This window comes from Lutra lutra, chromosome 14 (assembly GCF_902655055.1).
Source record: "Lutra lutra chromosome 14, mLutLut1.2, whole genome shotgun sequence".
NCBI classification, from domain to species: domain Eukaryota; kingdom Metazoa; phylum Chordata; class Mammalia; order Carnivora; family Mustelidae; genus Lutra; species Lutra lutra.
The window spans coordinates 11,790,699-11,808,005 of NC_062291.1; the positions used below are offsets into that span (position 1 = coordinate 11,790,699).

Below are 17,307 nucleotides of genomic sequence, written 5' to 3' on the forward strand. Positions count from 1 at the left end.
GGCTGCTCACTAAGGAAAGGTTCTTAACAGTGTCATCTATTGTAACTGAGCTGGGGTTCTTGCAGCCATAAGTTGTGTCCCAAGAATCCACTTTCTTTCAATCCTTCTAAGGAGTCCAAGCAAAGCAGTTTGGAAGAGAACACAGCAAAACTAACTGACCAACAGAAATCTGTCCTTGAAGTGCCAGGGCTACGCAAGCTGGGGGCACGTGGGGCCTCAGCGAGGCAGCCAGGAGGCCTCGGGGCTCTCCCGCAGCTGGGTTCCTTTGACACCCCCGACCCCCACCCCAGGCGCAGAATGCCGGCCGAGCCCGCACGCGGGAGCCGAGCAGGGCGCCGGCAAGGCAACTGGGCATGCTCAGAAGCCGGGCAGGTTTGGGTCTCCAGCAGGCAGCTTGTGCATTATACCCGTGCTCGCAGTCCTGGGAGGAGGAGGAGGAGGAGGAGGAGGAGGAGCGCGGGAGGAAGGAGAGGAGGAGCGGCGAGCAGTAGCCACGATCGCCACCACCAGGCAGAGGACGAGTTCGTGAGGAGGGAAAGACCCTCCTCCCACTTGGAGCGCCTGGTGTCTGCTTTCGGAAAAAGAGAATACAGGATAAAGGAGGAGAAGGAAAGAAGAAGGGGGAAGAAAGTGAGGAGGGACAGAGAGGGGGAGAAAAAAAGAGAACAGTGAGGGCCGGTGCGTGCAGGGAGCCTGAGGCGCGGGGGCGGCCGTGCCGAGCCAAGAGCGCTGCCGCTTGGGCAGGTGCCGGGCCGCTGCCTGGAGGCGGCATGTGACGCGGCCGCAGCTGCCCGCGGGCGGAGCGCTCTCGGACCCGGGAGCGCACACCGCGGGGCAAGTCGGTGCCATCCGGATCCCCAGGCTCTTCGTGAGTTCGCCGGCGGCAGCCTCGCTTCTGCAAAGACGCGCGATGAGCCGAAGGGCGGCTCCGGGCATGGGCGTGTGGTCCTAGGACACTCTCTCCGTGAGTTCCGAGCAGCAGGCGACTAAGGGACGGCGGACCAGGCGCCTCCCGCGTGTCGGGGAGGCGCGGGCGACCGCCGTGGGACAGTCACCTGGAGCGCAGCGGCCAGGTAAAGACGGCGCTTGCCACCCGGGCGCTGGGCAAAGCGGGTGGTGGCGGCAGCTGACCTGGTTTCTTGCCTCATCGCGCTGCGAAGGGAGGAAAAAGTTTTTGGCCCGGGTAGGAAATGTCTTTGCTTCGGGGAATGCAAAGAGGGTACTGGAGAGGGTCGAGAGAGCTGGTCTGTCGATTTTGGGGGGTGGTGGTGGGAACTTGAACGCAGAGCGCGATCGTGTGCAGACTTGGAGCCTGGGACCGAGGGTGGGGAATGCGGGGTCACAGCCAGGGTCGGGAAAAGGACGGCAGTAACAGGAGCGGCGGCCGGGAGAGAGCGGGGGACGCCCCACCCGGCTCTCCTCAGCTTGGATTCTCTGTCTCCGGAATGCCGGACCTGAGGGACCGAGTGTCCGGACCAGAGGAACTACTCGGCTTGATGTGTGCTTGTATGCGCGCGCGATGTGCGTGTGTGGCTTCCCCCGTACGATTTCCTACCGCTTTTAAGAAGGCTAAGGCCGGCACCCGCCAACCTCGAAACGGGGTGGCTTGTTCGGATTGCGTTTCAGGGGGCGAAGAGGCAAATTTAGCACGTAGTGTAACACCTGGGCCAAGGTGGATAGCCTGGGTGCGCATCTTCACTGATCCGGAGAGAGTCTACACTCGCGGAGCGGGGATCGTTGGACCGCACTGGATCTCCTCTCTGGATCCCTCTTCCCGAACGGACTCCTGACAGCTGGGTTGATTTCTGCGTGATTTTAAATGATGTGAGGGGCGGGGGCAGTTGAGTAGCAAAATTCACTTGTCTTCTTCGCGCTGTGCGTGTTGGAATTGTGATCCTGTTGGGTGTGCGTGTGTGCAACTCTCCTCGCACGCAGGTTGGAAGTGGTAGAGGAAGCAGGGGTTTGGGAATTGCATCCGCATGGACAGATTACAAGAATGCAAACATTCCTTGGTCTGCAAGTGTTGTTTGAACCTGCCTGATGGCTGTAAGGATATGCTTTCTTCCGGCTGTGTTGCGATGTAAAAAGGATGGCTCTTCTTAGGAGGTAAATGGATTTTATCCGAGCGTTTATGTTGTTAAGGACTCTGGTTATGTCACTGTATGCCTTGCACAGACCTTTCATTTCTTTCTTGGCCTCTGAGTTACAACAGAACAGCCTAATCCCCCATTTTAGGTCTTTCCGGGTTACTACGTGAAAAATAATCTTTTTTTTTTTTAAAGTGTATTTGTTGATGATGTCGTCCCAAGTAATTTCATATTGTGAGACATTCATCACTATTTCCTGTGTTTAAGACAATGCTCCTGTATTTATTTGAAAGAGACCCTGCCTAAGAATATATACTTAAGAAAGGGGAGAGCTGAACCTAGAACAAATATGTGCATATAGACAAGACTGTGGTAGTCATGTATTAATTTAAAAAAATCGAGGTCTTTCTGTTCCAAATGTGGTGGGATAGATATGGCGTTGGTTGCACCCTCTTGTTATGGAAGCTGGTATTGCGAAGAACGCATTGAACATGCCTGCCTCTCCAGTGTGCACTCAATGTGACACAGAATTGTGATTTAAATCATACACTCCTATCACTGAAGAGCCTATCTTGAGATTTTGTGTACATGGTTTGTCTTAATTAGCTTAATGTATAATTAGCTATTGTTGAGTTAGAAAGCATGTTATTTTTAAATGGGTTTCCATATGGAAATATAACTTTATCTTAAATGACTAACTTAAAATTAATTACGTTGCAGGTCTGATTTAGACTGTTTCTATAAACTGGGAGGGGGGTGCTAGAAGATTGAGTTTAATATGAAAATAGTCATATTAAAATGCCATTTATTTAAATCACAGCAAATATTTATTAAAATAGATGTATTTTAAAAAGAAAAAGATTAAAAGGTTTTGAAAAAGTCTTTGACAATGGATATCTTTTGCATGGGAAATTATTGTAAGACAAAAGTTTAATTTGGGAAAAGGGGAAATGTGTGTGGAATTGGTCAAGATATAGAGAAAGACAGTGTTGTAAGAGTAGTTCTGCATTAAACCTACATTTAAACTTTTTTTAGGAAACTTTAGAGAATTATAAGAATGCACATTATTTTATTTTTCTTTTTGGGGAAAAGGGAAAATATCACTTCAAAAGTACTAGTTATTTCTGAAGGTGACTTAGGTATACTGGAGTTCTTGAGGATGCACCTATTTTCTTTTTCTTATAAAGACAAATGATTTACTTTCTCACAGAAAGAAAATGTGTTGTTTAAGCTATAGTGTGTACAAGTATGAACTTTCTTTTAGCTGTATTTTAGCTTTTAATTACAGGCAACCTGTTGAAAATGAGCCTGGAAAAAAAAAAAAAAACATAAAATTCACAAAATTGGCTTTTCTCGAATCCACACCAGTAAATTTAATAGAAAGAAAATTAAATGAAGTAACTAAAAGCAAAGTTCCCTTGTGTGTTTGCAAATTATAAAGTAATAATTTTGTTCATATTTTTACCTAAAATTTCCTCTGTTACTTCCCGAGCCAACGTTCTGTTCTTGCCTAACAAAGTTGTTAACATTGAAAGAATTACTTACCTACTCCTAAATGACCTGGGCATTGTCAGTGCAACTGTTAAGAAACTGGGTCTTCTTTGCAATGAAGGGAAGTTTATATTGAGAACAGCTGTGATGTAGTGGGACTTCACTTATGAAAGAATTGTGAGTTGTATGGACATGGGGCCTCTGATGGGCATGCAGAAAGTCGCACCTGTCCTTCACTTGTGGAACTTAATTTTATGTCATAATATATTGTGACCCATAGCATAAGCCTTACCTTGTGGTTCTGAAGTATTCAGTGAGTAACCAGAACTGTTTTATTTTATACAATACATTTGTGAATTTAAAATACGGTTTTCTTGCAGGAGAATCTTAAAAAGACATACATGACTCCAGTAAAAAAAAAAAAAAAAAAAAAAGTCAAATGCCTCTACCATAGTTATTATTTTTTTTTTTTAATTTTGTAGAGAGAGAGAGATCACAAGTAGGCAGAGAGGCAGGCAGAGAGAGAGGGGGGAAAGCAGGCTCCCTGCTGAGCAGAGAGCCCGATGTGGGACTCCATCCCAGGACCCTGGGATCATGACCTGAGCTGAAGGCAGAGGCTTTAACCCACTGAGCCACCCAGGTGCCCCTACCATAGTTATTTTTAAAAGTTAACCAGCTAATAAATTGTGCCTTATGCTTAATCCTGGAATGTGATGTGTGTGATGGCCATGAAATATGCCATAGGACTTTTTACCTATCCACCTCATTTAGTGCAGTGGAATCCCTATCCTAGTTATCAGTCTTAATAGAACTTTGGGATAGAATTGCAGCCTCAGTGGAAAGTTTTGATTTTAGGGGAGAAAGCTGAAGAGATCATCTAATGAATTTGACAAGAGCTGAAGCCTGTCAGGTTGGAAGTTAATTTCTCATGTCTGATGGACTTTATCTTTTCCATTAAGGAAGTGGTCCTTGTTCACATTGATCGAAAGTAGTCTCTCTGAATCCTAAATCAGTACTCTTGGCCCTTCTCCCTCCACCAGCACTCCACAGAAAGTCTGTACAGGAGCCAGAGGCACCCCCATTCAATTGTAACCCCGCATTTGCATCTGGAGGGCTCCCTTAGACTTCTCCAGTCCCTAAAAAGTGCATATCCTGGGCAGCCTAAATCTGCCCTAGCATTGCCTTCAAACAAGGAAATAAAGACAGTTTTGTTGCCATGAAACTTTTGAAAATATTGACTCACAATGGGCCTTATAAGAAAGTGGTGTTTCCTCCCCCAGCATTTCTTCCCTGTGTACATTGCAGAGTGCTTTTGAGGGTCCAAAGCCATGATGCATGTGAACATGACTTTTGAACAATCTCAAAAGCACTATTAAATATGGTGCACGATTTAGACCCTTAATATGATTTGACGTGCAGCACAGAGAACCAGAGTGGAGGTGTCCCTCTGGCTCGGTAGTTGGCTGCCTTGTGTTCCTTTTTGTCCACACATTTTGGCAGCTGGTAGACTCCCCAGCCTCTGGCAGGCTCTCCCCTGCAGGCTGGCAGGTCTGCTGTCCCACCTGTTGAAACTTCCTTCTCATCCATTCCTGAAGGCCAAGTACTCTGGCTGGCATGCACCTTAGACTTTTCTCTGCCGAAGCTGCAGCTCCCCACATTGACACAAACGTGGGATTCACTGGTGGTGACGGCAAGCCAATTTGAGCTCCTGCCATCTTCTTCTCACCGACTGCACCAGCTCATCCTGAAGCCAGTTAGAATATGAACACTTTGAGGAAAAACAATGATGAGGAAAAGTGGGAAAATAAAATTTGACAAGCAGTAGTGGGCAGTTGCATAGGGGCTTTGCGCTCTGGCCTGCCCCCGCCCTGTGCTGCGAGAGACCGGGAAGCTGGGCTTCCAGAGTCTTCCACCAGTGAACTCCATGGAAGGGAGTGTGAGGTCGGTGCACCTGCCCTAACCCTAGTGAGCTCTAGTGTTTGCCATGCCCCGTTGGCCTCAGTTTCTCTTAACTCTTGTCATATTTGCCATCTCCTAGGCTAGACTTCTTTTATGTTTGCATATTTAGTACTAAAGTTTTGCCTGGAAGGACTTTAGCAATGACCTTGCCCGTGAGCCTCACCCTCACCAAGAACTTCTCTCCAGGAGCACGACTGCATACTTTCTCTTCTCAGTCTCTGATGCAGCCCCAACATGGACAAACCCCCTGGGCCTAAGGTATAGCCACCCTCCTGACAGTGTATAATTTCTGCCTGGAGACCTGTGCTGCCAAGTTCCACTTGACAAATAAAATCTCCTTGTGTGTGTCATTGTTGGCAGGATCAAATCTCAGTTCTCCACACTCCTCCTGGCCACTGTAATTTGAGTTGCTGACTCTCCACTACAGAATTAATTCTTCATTAGGTCATTTGTTCTGGCCTAGCCCTAGTTTATTTCCTGTCCCCAGTGTTCCCTTGAAATCTGGCACACCAGCTGAGCCATGACATATTCTACCTTCAGTCACCTCTACTGCAGGAAGTAGTGCTAGTATAGACATCCTGGGTCAGGCAGGATATCCTCCACCGACTGCTGTTCAGATAAAATTCAGGTAAGATTAAGCCAAAGTAAAATATTACCAGCCTGTTTCAGAGAGGATGGGGCTACCTGATGTCTACTGCAGAAGACCATGCATTTATGGTTGTGAGGTGTTCTTCTGCTAAAGCCTTCTAATTTATGACATGTAGCTATGGCCTCAGAATTAGATTCCCAGAATATCCTGCCATTGAGCTTTAGGAGAAGGGATCCATTGACAGCCTTTTTCCTTTTTTTCCTTTTTTTTAAACTTAGCACTTTGGAGCAGGTTTCTCACTGGAATTGCCCATGGGACACAGCCTGGAGAGAAACCCAGTCACTACTGAACTAAGAACAACTTCTTACCCACAACCATTTGGAGTTTCAACTAGCCAGTTGTATTTGACAGATTCCAAGAACCCACACGAATTTAGAATATTACTGGGTTCTGTGCATCTATATAGCTATCTATCTGTATCTATGTGTATTCATTGAGAGGTGTTAATGAACACAGCGATTTTTGGGTGATTTTCATTTTTTTTTTTTAACCTCAGAATAGTCTGAAAGCACAATTTCTCTCATGTGGAGACCCCTCAAATTGTCTGCATTGAAAAGAAGTTCTCATCTATAGAATGGATGAGGAGATTCTCCTGCCTTGTTTGCCTGTAAGTCCTCACGTGGTAACAACACATGCCAAGTACATCACCTTGTGGGAAGGGAGACATGTGGGAAAACTAGAATTGCCATGATAGTCCTTCATAGGGAGTCCTCCTTTCTTCCTTCCTTACCCCAAAATCCCCAGCCAACCTTTTCCAACTTCCCTTGAGTACAACTATCCTTTCACTTTTCTTGGGATAAATTATTTTAAAACCTTTAATTCATTTAATTGTGAGAAACTGAAAATTTAAGCAACTACAAGCCACAGGTCCTTCCTCCAAATTCTGGTTGTACTATCTTTAAGAGTAAATGTGACAATAAAGGATAACCCAGGTAGTATTTATGAAGTTAACTTCATGAGAGTATAAGTAAATTTTAATTTACTTACCTAAGTAGAATAAGTCTGTCTGGCCATGCGCCCGCCTGTCTACCTAACAGTTATTTATCTATTGTCGCTCTGTGTGTTTCCATCTCTCCTTTTCACTTACACATGTGGGTGTACATTTCTGTGATAACTCTTCCCGACATTGTTCACTGTTTCCTAATGTGTCAGGCACCATGGACATCCTTTTTTGGATTCACAGGAGAGTGAACCAGGACTGTGCCTTCCAAGAGCTTATGATCTGCATGAGTTGAGAGCAGCTCCAGAAATCTAAGACTTGGAAGGTGATGTCAAGAGCCGTTTTGATTTCCCATGGCCTAAAACAGAAGAAATATATTCTCTCATAATTCTGGAGATCAGAAGTCTGAAATCAAGGTGGGGGCAGGTGCACAATTCCTCCAAAGACTCTTGGGAAAAATGCTTCCTTGTCACCCGTAGCTTCCCATGGCTGTCTACATTCCTTCACTTGTGCCTGCCTCTAGTCTCTGCCTCTGTGGTCACATTGCCTCCTCTTTTTCTGTCTGTGCGTCTCTTTCTCTGTGTGCCCATCTTATAAGGATATATGTGATTGTCTTTAGGACCCACCCAGAAAATCCATGATAAGCTCCTCCTTCCAAAAGCCTTAACTATCACATCTTTTACCATATAAGGTAATATTTACAGGTTTGGGGAATTAGGATATGGACATGTAGTTTGAGAAGCCATCAATTAGCCAGCTGCAGATGTCATTGATGAACAACATTCTACTTTGTGATCCCCTATAGCATCATGTGATCTGGAGGCTTTGAGAAATTAACCTTCACAAGGCAGCCTATTCCCTTTTCAGAGAGCGGTGAGGAGCAGATCCTCTTTATTTTGAGCCAAAAATCTAATTCTTACTGTGCTTGTTTGCCCTCCTAATCATTCTGAGAATTATGAAGAAAATACTTCTGATCTTTCTTCCAGAAGAAAATCCTTAAAGTTCAACAGCTTAAAGATAATGAAACCTGGTCTTTTAAGCCTCTTTGAAATTTTCACCTTTATTCTTAATCTATTCATTTGCATGCAGTGCCTAAGATCCAACCCACCCCTCCCACTCCCTCTCTGCCCCCACCTCCTACCTCCCCCACCACCTCCATATGTCCGCTTACTCACACACACACACACACCCAGTTTCACTACCCTCAGACCCTAACCATTGGTTCTCTGGCTTTCATCCTCACCAGGTTCACAAAAACCATCCTGCCAAGTCACCTGTGACTTCTTAGTCACAAAATGAGTGGTCCTTCCTCAGGTGTCCCCTTTAGTCTCTAACCTTACCCCTCCCTTTATTTTCAAAGCATCATGCTTCCTGCCTCTCTTCCCAGTGGCTCCTCTGCCTCCTCCCAGCTTCCCCCCACCACATCTCCTGAGCAGCTCAAGGCTAAGAGTTTCTCCTCGGTTGACCCCCACACCTTTCTCACCCCCTCCTTCTTTTGTAACTGTGTTTATTTTTATGGCTTCCAAGGGTCCTCCCTGTGGATCACACCCACTTCATGATCTCCAGGCCTGGCTTGGCTCCTGGAAGGAGCATTTCCATGAGCTGGCTGGACCGCAGAGCCTTCATCTGTTTCCTCCTCATCCTGCTCTCCTGGGGTTTCCTATTTCTATGAATAGCATGACCGACCATCCTACAGCTCAACATTTCTGAGTAATCTTGATTTATTCTCTCCCATTGCCTCCCACATTTAGGCAGATGCCAAATTGTAATAATTCAACCAAGTAATAACTCAAACCTCTTGGCTTCTTTTCTTTTCCTATTACCAGCACCTTGATTTATTGCTTTTCCAGCTTTCGTGTGCATTCAGATCACATAGAGATCTTGGTAACAGGCAAACGTTGAATCAGGAGGTCTGGACTGGGGCCTGAGAATCTACGTTTCTAACAAGCGCAGGTGATGAAGAAGTTGACTCGAGTCCTGCCTTCTGTACACCTTTCTCGCATGGTCTCTGAACTTTCCAGATGATTTCACTGATGGTGCCCTCTTCTACTAATCCATTTGCTTCAGATCACTTTTATTGAAGACAGAATCTGATCATTTTTTCCCTCCTGTCCTCAAAAAGCTTCTTTGACATCCCCTTCTATTATTACGGAATGACAATTAAATCTATTACATCCGCATTCAGCTGCCATTTCACTTGTTCTGTAGCTTGGATTTACATTTTAAATTCGATTCCAAGTCTCAAGGTCGCCTTTCCCTTTACCCTTAGCACTTGCTGTTCTGTATATGCTCTGCCATTTTCATGACTTTCATGGGTTCTTATGCTGCATAGAATGCCCTTTCTTCCACATCCTCATGGGCCCAGATTTTAGCAATTTGTCAAGGAATGCTTGAACTGACATTTCTTACTAGGAATTCATCTTTTAGTACTTTATGGGATTTTCAGTGTCATCACTGGCCCCATTTACTCATTTGTGTGTGTAAATTATTTCAAACACTGGAGTGCAAAGTCCTTAAAAATGCCATGTCTCATTTGGCCTTGTTTGCCCTAAAGGACCCTATATGGAGTCTTCCTGTAAATGTCAGTATACTCAATTACATATAAAGTATGTAAATATAGTATATTGGCTGTTTTCTCATTAAGAAGGTAATAGAGATTGTACTAAAAATCAAACATTCCAACAATATATATGATGTCGAAAGAAAAAGTCTGTCTTGACCCAGTGCCCCCATAAGAAAACTATGGTTAACAATTTGACGCATGATTCTCTGATACTCTTTTAAAGTAAGCTGTATACCCAATGTGGGGCTTGCACTCATGACCCCGAGATCAAGAGTCACAAGCTCTCCTGACTGAGCCAGCCAGGCACACCAGCGCTCTCATATTTTTCTATATACATCTTCACGTCTACTTTATACAAAACTGAGATAATAATCGATTTGTGACCTAACTTTAACTGTAAATCTACCTCCTTATTTTTTTTAAATCCGCAGCAAAGTCCATAAAGTCTACTGATTTCATTGCATAAAAATCAATCCACTTCAGATGGCCCAGCAGTATAGAAATACATTTGCTTTGAAATTCTGATCAGCATGTTTTTATTCAGCATTTTCTCTGCCCCCAAGATTTGACACTTAGGATTTGTAAGAGTAAGGCATAATACTCCCCAGTAGGCACAAACTACTCTCATACCTTCAGGCTAATGTTGGCTGGTGGACTGGTGGAAATATAATGGTCACTCGTATTTGATGCTAGATTACAGTCATCATGTTTGATGACATGTACTCTCAGATAGCTGAATTTTATATTGAAATTTAAACTTTCACATAATTTAGATCTGTAAAGAACAGATGATTCACTTTGAATTCTGAATGTGGACAATATTTATTTATCTAACATACATGTATATACCCATATATTAGTTTTTGTTTCATGAGTGAATCTAAACTTAGAGGAAAAAGAACCAGAAAATCTTTAACAAAGATCTAACAAAATCATTTTGCATATTTAACAAAACTGCAACTTAGAAGTGCCAAGGAAAAACTAAAGGTCATATGTACTATGTCTTAGAATGTCAATAAGTGAATGCACACTAAAAGGCATTTGTTCAGAAGAAAATTCTGTAGAAGTCAAAATCAAAATTTGTCTAGAAACAGAATTTTGGAGAGAAAACTCTCTCTCTCTCTCTCTTTTTTTAAAAAGATGTTATTCATTTATTTGACAGACAGAGATCACAAGCAGGCAGAGAGGCAGGCAGAGAGAGAGGGGGAAGCAGGCTCCCCACTGAGCAGAGAGTCTGATGCGAGGTTTGATCCCAGGACCCTGAGATCAGGACCTGAGCCAAAGGCAGAGACTTAACCTACTGAGCCACCCAGGTACCCCTGGAGAGACAACTTTTAATAAAGATGACTTTTGCCACTGCTACCATATTTCTCAATTTTTGAAAAATCAGTTTTGTGGTAGAATTCCGGAAGCTTATTTGCCTAGGTAGTGGGAGGGGTGGAGTCTGTTGGGGGAGCCTCCAGTCCGTGAAGCTGGTTATGTCTCCTAAAGAAAAAACCTGGAAGGACCCATGGCAGGCAAGAAGTGGCCAACTCTTGATGAATGAGACTGCTGTGGTCTTAATTAGTGAAGTTGTATGAAGCTCATTTCTACATTTTATGTCTTATATTTGAGGAAACCGAGGTCCCAAGACATTAAGTGATTCACCCAAACTTAGTAAGCCTGGGTCTTCGGACTCCACGTCCAGGTTTCTGTGTTCATCTATGCCGAATCTCTCTCCAGGAGTCATCTTGCCTGCTCTCTGTCTGCCTTCTCCAGCTGGAGATCTCAACCGTACTTGGCGCTTTGGTGACGGCAGACCCAATTCTCTTCCCTTGAGTGTGGGACATTGTTTCTGGCACTCTGTTGGACATTTCCACAGAGAATATCACCTGAGCCCCTCTAATGTTCTGTTTGGACATTGAAACCCTTCACCTGTCCTCAAAATATGCCATGCCTCCTGTTTTCCTGTATTAATTGATTGCATCACAACCACCCTGGGATCTCAGGGTCAAACCTTCTGAATTTGTATTTCCTCCATGCCCTCACTGTTCTGGCCCAGTCTCTTCATCCTGATGGATTTTCCTGAGCTGTCCGATCCATTCCGTCCCTCCTCTTGCCGCGGCCTCTTCCTTGAGGCAGGCGTTTCCCACCTCCCCCTCGCACAGTAACCCCGTGGCCTTGAACCTGTCTTCCCGCATTGTCTGCTTTTCCCTTTCCCTTTTCTTTAAGGAGGTCACGTCATTTCCAGTTTCACTCGACCCAAATATCAGTTCCGTCTTGTTTGCCTCCCTCTGCTGTGGCACTGCGGCCCGGTCAGCTGGCTGGAGGGTCCTTGCATGGGCCTCGCTCTGGCTGCCTCCAGGGGTCTGTCCATATGCCTGTGCTTCCTGAGCGGCAGCCCTGCTCTGACTCTGAGCAGGTCCACAGGTGCTGCGGCCCCACCTTCCCAGAGAAAATTCACCTTTTCAATCCTCACACCCCTGGACTGTATTGTTCCCGTGCCTGCTCTAACATTTTGCTGGACCTGTTTGCACTGGAACCAAATTATGTAAATAGCAGGTTTTTCCTTTAGATTTTCAGTGTCTCAGCAGGAGCCACCATTACTTATTTTTCTAGACCCAGGACATCATGGTGTAAAATCTGAATGAGAAGCTCATGAAATCTGCCCCTGTATGGGCAGAGAGTTTGATGTTCTGGTTTTTTTTTTCACTGATAGATCCCATGGGCCAAAAATAGTACTTGGCACATAATAGACTTTCATTATGTATTTGTTGTTGAGTGGATTCTCTCTTACTACTCCTTTTGGAGAGGAAAATTAAATACGAGGTGTGGCAGGTTTCAGTGTATCTTGATAAATGACAAAATGCTTTCTATATTAATCAACAGTAAGCAGTTCATGTTGAGTATCCTACAGAACATAATTATCCCAGGTCAGGCTCAGAGTTTCACTTGCCTGGAGGGTTGTCTGCGTAGATATAACGGTTACACTGCTGACCCTAACATTTTAAAAGGCACGGTCCTGTCAGGTAACAACCTCCACATATGGCTCCTCTCACCAACTAATTATATTTTTGAAGTAGTCATTACTGGTTGATCATCCTGAGGGATTCTTGTAACCGCCAGAAATGTTTCAGGACACCTGGGTGGCTCAGTTGGTTGAGTGTCTGCCTTCAGTTCAGGTCATAATCTTGGGGTTCTGGGATCCAGTGCCTGCTTGTCCCTCAGCCCCTACCCCCCCAGGTCACACAGCTCAGTGCTCTCCCCCTTCCCTCAAATAAATAAATAGGATCTTAAAAAAAAAAAAAAAGGAATTAATACCCAATAAAAGATGATTGGTAGAGAAAAAATTTTTTTTTAAGTAGTGAAGTGTCTAAAGCCATGTAAAGCCCGAGATCGAGTGCACCAGAATCGTCTGGGGTGGTTGTTAAAAATGCAGCCTTGGGGATTAAAACCAGACCAGCTGAATCAGAATAGGGTCAGGTTCTGTGAGTCTGCATTTTAAATAAATACCTTGAATGCTACTTCTGCTTGTAAATTTTAAGACCCACTAGTTGAAGATTAACAGTGAGAGAGAGAGAGAGAGAGAGATACATTTACTGTTGTTGTTTTTTCTTTTTTTTTCCTGAGTAGATTCTGAGTAGCTGGGTTGGCAAAGGGTACATTATCTTAGGCTGTTCACTCTGGTAAGATGAGTCATATTCAATTTAGGGTGTTTCTCAGGCTTTGAGGAAGGGTGGAGTGCTCTTTTCCACTGGAATTTAAACACAATTGAGCAAGGACTGAGATCTCAGGTGTAGAAATAAGATGAAACTCTTTTCATCAAATATACTCCATTGTATCTAAATGTATGTTGTGTTTTTTAAAAAATATGGATATGTGTTCACAGGTGGTATTAAAATAGAAGTTCTTGGGGCGACTGGTGGCTCAGTGGGTTAAGCCTCTGCCTTCGGCTCAGGTCATGATCTCAGGGTCCTGGGATCGAGCTCCACATCGAACTCTGCTCAGCAGGGAGCCTGCTTCCTCCTCTCTCTCTCTGCCTGCCTCTCTGTCTACTTGTGATCTCTATCTGTCAAATAAATAAAATTTTTAAGAAAAAAAAATAGAAGTTCTTATCTCAAATATAGGCAGTCCTCAACAATTTTTTTCTTTGTTTCTTGATTATATTGTATTATGGAGCTATGATAAGCAGACCATAGTTTGTGCATGTTTGTATTGCTATATTTAAGGACTACCTTTCTGAGCAAGTATATCACATATATTATTGATATGAAGAACACAATGTCAAGAAAGTGAGACAAAATAGTCTAGAACTGCTGCATGTGTGCCTGATAATTCAGTTATGGATATTCATAAAAAAAGGCATAGAATCGTTCTCTTCATTGATTAGAAGGCATTCTATATAGATCTAGAAATAAGCAAGTTTTAAAAAGCATGTGTAATACAATTGATAGCATTTCATAATTTCAAAGTATTATATTAATTTTTAAGAGAATTAAATAAAATTATCAACCATGCTGTTCTTTAGAATTGTAGAAATTTTTGTGGTAGGCAGCCCACAGTCTGGTCTGTCTCCCGTTCCTCCGCTGGTCATTCACTAGTTCATTAAATTTATTAAGTGCCTTAATTGTTTCAGGCACTGTTCTAGGTGCTAGAGATAAAGGGATGAGTAAACAGGGCAAGAGGCTGCCTTCATGGAACTTCTATCTTTGTGAAAGTCCGTAGGATCTCTAGTCCCAAGGGGTGCTTTTTTTTTTTTCCTTTGGTAAGATTTTATTTATTTGACAGAGATCACAAGTAGGCACTGAGGCGGGCGGGGGGGTGGAGGGGAAGCAGGTCCCCACTGAGCAGAGAGCCTGATGCAGGGCTCAATCCCAGGACCCCGAGATCATGACCTGCGCCGAAGGCAGAGGCTTAACCCACTGAGCCACCAAGATGCCCCATCCCAAGGGGTTCTAATGAGGCCTGCCTTAAATTAGTGTCAAGAACAGAGAGATAAAGGTATTAGAACAGCATGTCCAGTTAGATGTGTGACTTTCCTATGCTTTGCTTTTCCCCTACCTTTTAAACTTAGGGCTAAGATTGAATTGTTCTCAAAAAAAATATTGAGTATTCTCTAGAAAAATTAGTCTGCTGATACTGATTTTGGCCACTAGATGGCAGACATCTGCATTTGTGTGTCCAGTGAATGGGTCAACCCTTGAAAAATTAAAAAGAGGTTCAAAATGAGCCCCTGGCCATGAGAAAAGGTTGTTAGTTCCACATGAGTGGGAGGTAGGGGTTGCTGTTATATTCCATAGATTTCATGCTTTAAATATGACCATTCTTTTCTCCCTGGCATTTAGTTTGTCTTTTGTTTTTTGTTTTGGCATTTAGTTTTGTTTTTGTGTTTTTTTTTTTTAAGATTTTATCTATTTATTTGACAGAGAAAGATCACAAGTAGGCACAGAGGCAGGCAGAGAGAGAGGGAGAAGCAGGCTCTCTGCTGAGCAGAGTCCGATGTGGAGCTCGATCCCAGGACCCTGAGATCATGACCTGAGCCGAAGGCAGAGGCTTTAACCCACTGAGCCACCCAGGTGCCCTGGCATTTAGTTTTTAATGTGACTCCCTGCTCTGTTTCCTTTTAAACACAGGACAACCTGTTTTTGGAACACTTTCTGAAAGTCACATAAATTGCTGACATTATGATGTAAGATATTGCCTTACGGTATCTTTTATTTATAATACCTTATAATATCTACATTATAAGATATGAGATATGGTAAGAGCTAGAGTAGAAATTCTCTGCCATACTTTGACCAGTGTTCTCTTTATATAAATTTAAAAAAGAAGTTAAAATAGACTTCGTGAGTTGAGATCTAGATGAACACACGTGGTGGATCTAGGGAATGTGCTACTATTCCAGATGTGTGAGAAACAAAGTTTTTTGTTTTGTTTTTGTTTTTGTTTTTGTGGTGACAGAAAAAACAAAGATGCTAGAAACCCAGCCTGAGTACTTCATTTGATCTACTATTGGCTGCAGGAATCCAAAGAAAATGAAACATAAACAGAAGTTATATTGGGCAATTCTTAATGTGTAAACCAAGATTAACATTACCATTACAGAGTGGAAAGCTGGCTCAGATCCTGCTAATGAAGATCCCACCTATCTATCCTCTTTTCAGCACAGAAGTAACCAGGCAGAGCCTGAAATTCAGCTTGTCTTTTAGAAGACTGAGGGTGGCATCTTGTGTGTTTTCCAAGTCCAAACCAGACCAACCTATAAAGAAGGAGTACTCACCGACTCTTCAAAATTGAGAAATCTCACACCAACTGTAGATGCTGTCTTTGACTTCCAAAGCAGCTTGGACATATTTGTTTTAGGGCAGCTACGTTCAGAAGGGTCTGTATAAATTGTTGCAAGTCTTGCCCCTAGATACGTGTTTATAATGTACAAAAATGTTAATTTGTAAAATAGAGTTATTGGAGCCAAGTTGTTCTTGGGATTCAAAGGGTAGAGAAGCCAGATCTTTTTGGAGGGATTCCAGGAACTTTTTAGTTGCTGGCATTTCACTGGAGAGATACTTTAAAGGACCAGTAAGATTTAAAGAGATGGAGATGCAAAGCAAGCTGGGCAGGCAAAACTTACCTGACATGGGGAGACTCTGCTGTTTTTGTCTGTTCCAGGAACATTCCACCTCGGAGTCTTTGCATGAACTCTTCTGTCTGGAACACTCCCTAGAAATCAGTACAGCTTGCTTCTTCACTTACTTTAGGTCTTCCTCCTGGGTCCCATGACCAAGCATGCCGTGATGTCCTCATCTGAAGTGGCATGCACTCTTTTCCATTATTCACCCTTTCAGTCTGCCATCTTTCTCTTCATAGCGTTTATCGCCACCTGACATCTTGTGTATTATCTTTTCACTTATTGTCTGCTTATAATCACTGCAGCATGAGCTCTCTGAAACCAAGAAGTCAATCCTTTTTTAAAAGATTTTATTTATTTATTTGAGAGACAGAGTGAGTGAGAAAAAGAGCATGAGTGGGGGATGGGGCAGAGGGAGAGGGAGAAGCAGACTCCCTGCTGAGCGGGGTGATCGACTTGGGGTTTGATCCCAGGATTCCAGGATCATGACCTCGGCTGAAGGCAGATGCTTAACTGACTGAGGCACCCAGGTGGCCCAGATATTTTTTTTTTTTTAAATCTTTAAATCTCTGGTTCCTAGAACACTGCCTGGCCCACAGTAGGCTCACAACAAACACTAACTGAATAAATGAATTCAGTGCAGCTTTTGTGTTTCTTGTTACAGAAGCAAACCCCGACAAACCCACCGCATGTTGTTCTTTGGACCATGGCCTTCTCTTTTGTACACTCATATTAAAATCATCACTGGTAGCATCACTTACAGTGAACTACAGGATTCCAGACTGGAAAAAACAATGAAACAAACTAGCACATTAACTCACATTTACTTTGAGTCTGCCTAGCCTCTTTTCCAGTAATGCTTTTTTCCTCTATTTTCCTATTACAACTCCATGAGGGAAGTAACTTGCTGCCTTCTAATTTTCAAAAATCCTATTTTCATAAATGCTCATTTACTTAATGATAAACGAGCATATGTGTTTAAAAGGAAGTCAGGAAGTTTCTTAGGTTATAAAA

The 17,307-nt window shown here is 43.5% G+C and overlaps 1 protein-coding gene across 6 annotated transcripts in view; it reads left to right on the top strand.

Annotated features, from left to right (window-relative positions):
- The first annotated feature begins 445 nt into the window (after positions 1 to 445).
- Positions 446 to 17,307, top strand: part of CHRM3 (cholinergic receptor muscarinic 3) — a 506,410-nt gene continuing 489,548 nt past the window's right edge. For all 6 annotated transcript variants that reach the window (XM_047703265.1, XM_047703264.1, XM_047703263.1 and 3 more), the window contains exon 1: positions 446 to 1,073. The gene's annotated coding sequence lies outside the window, so the exon portion shown is untranslated. The remainder of the gene's footprint in view (positions 1,074 to 17,307) is intronic.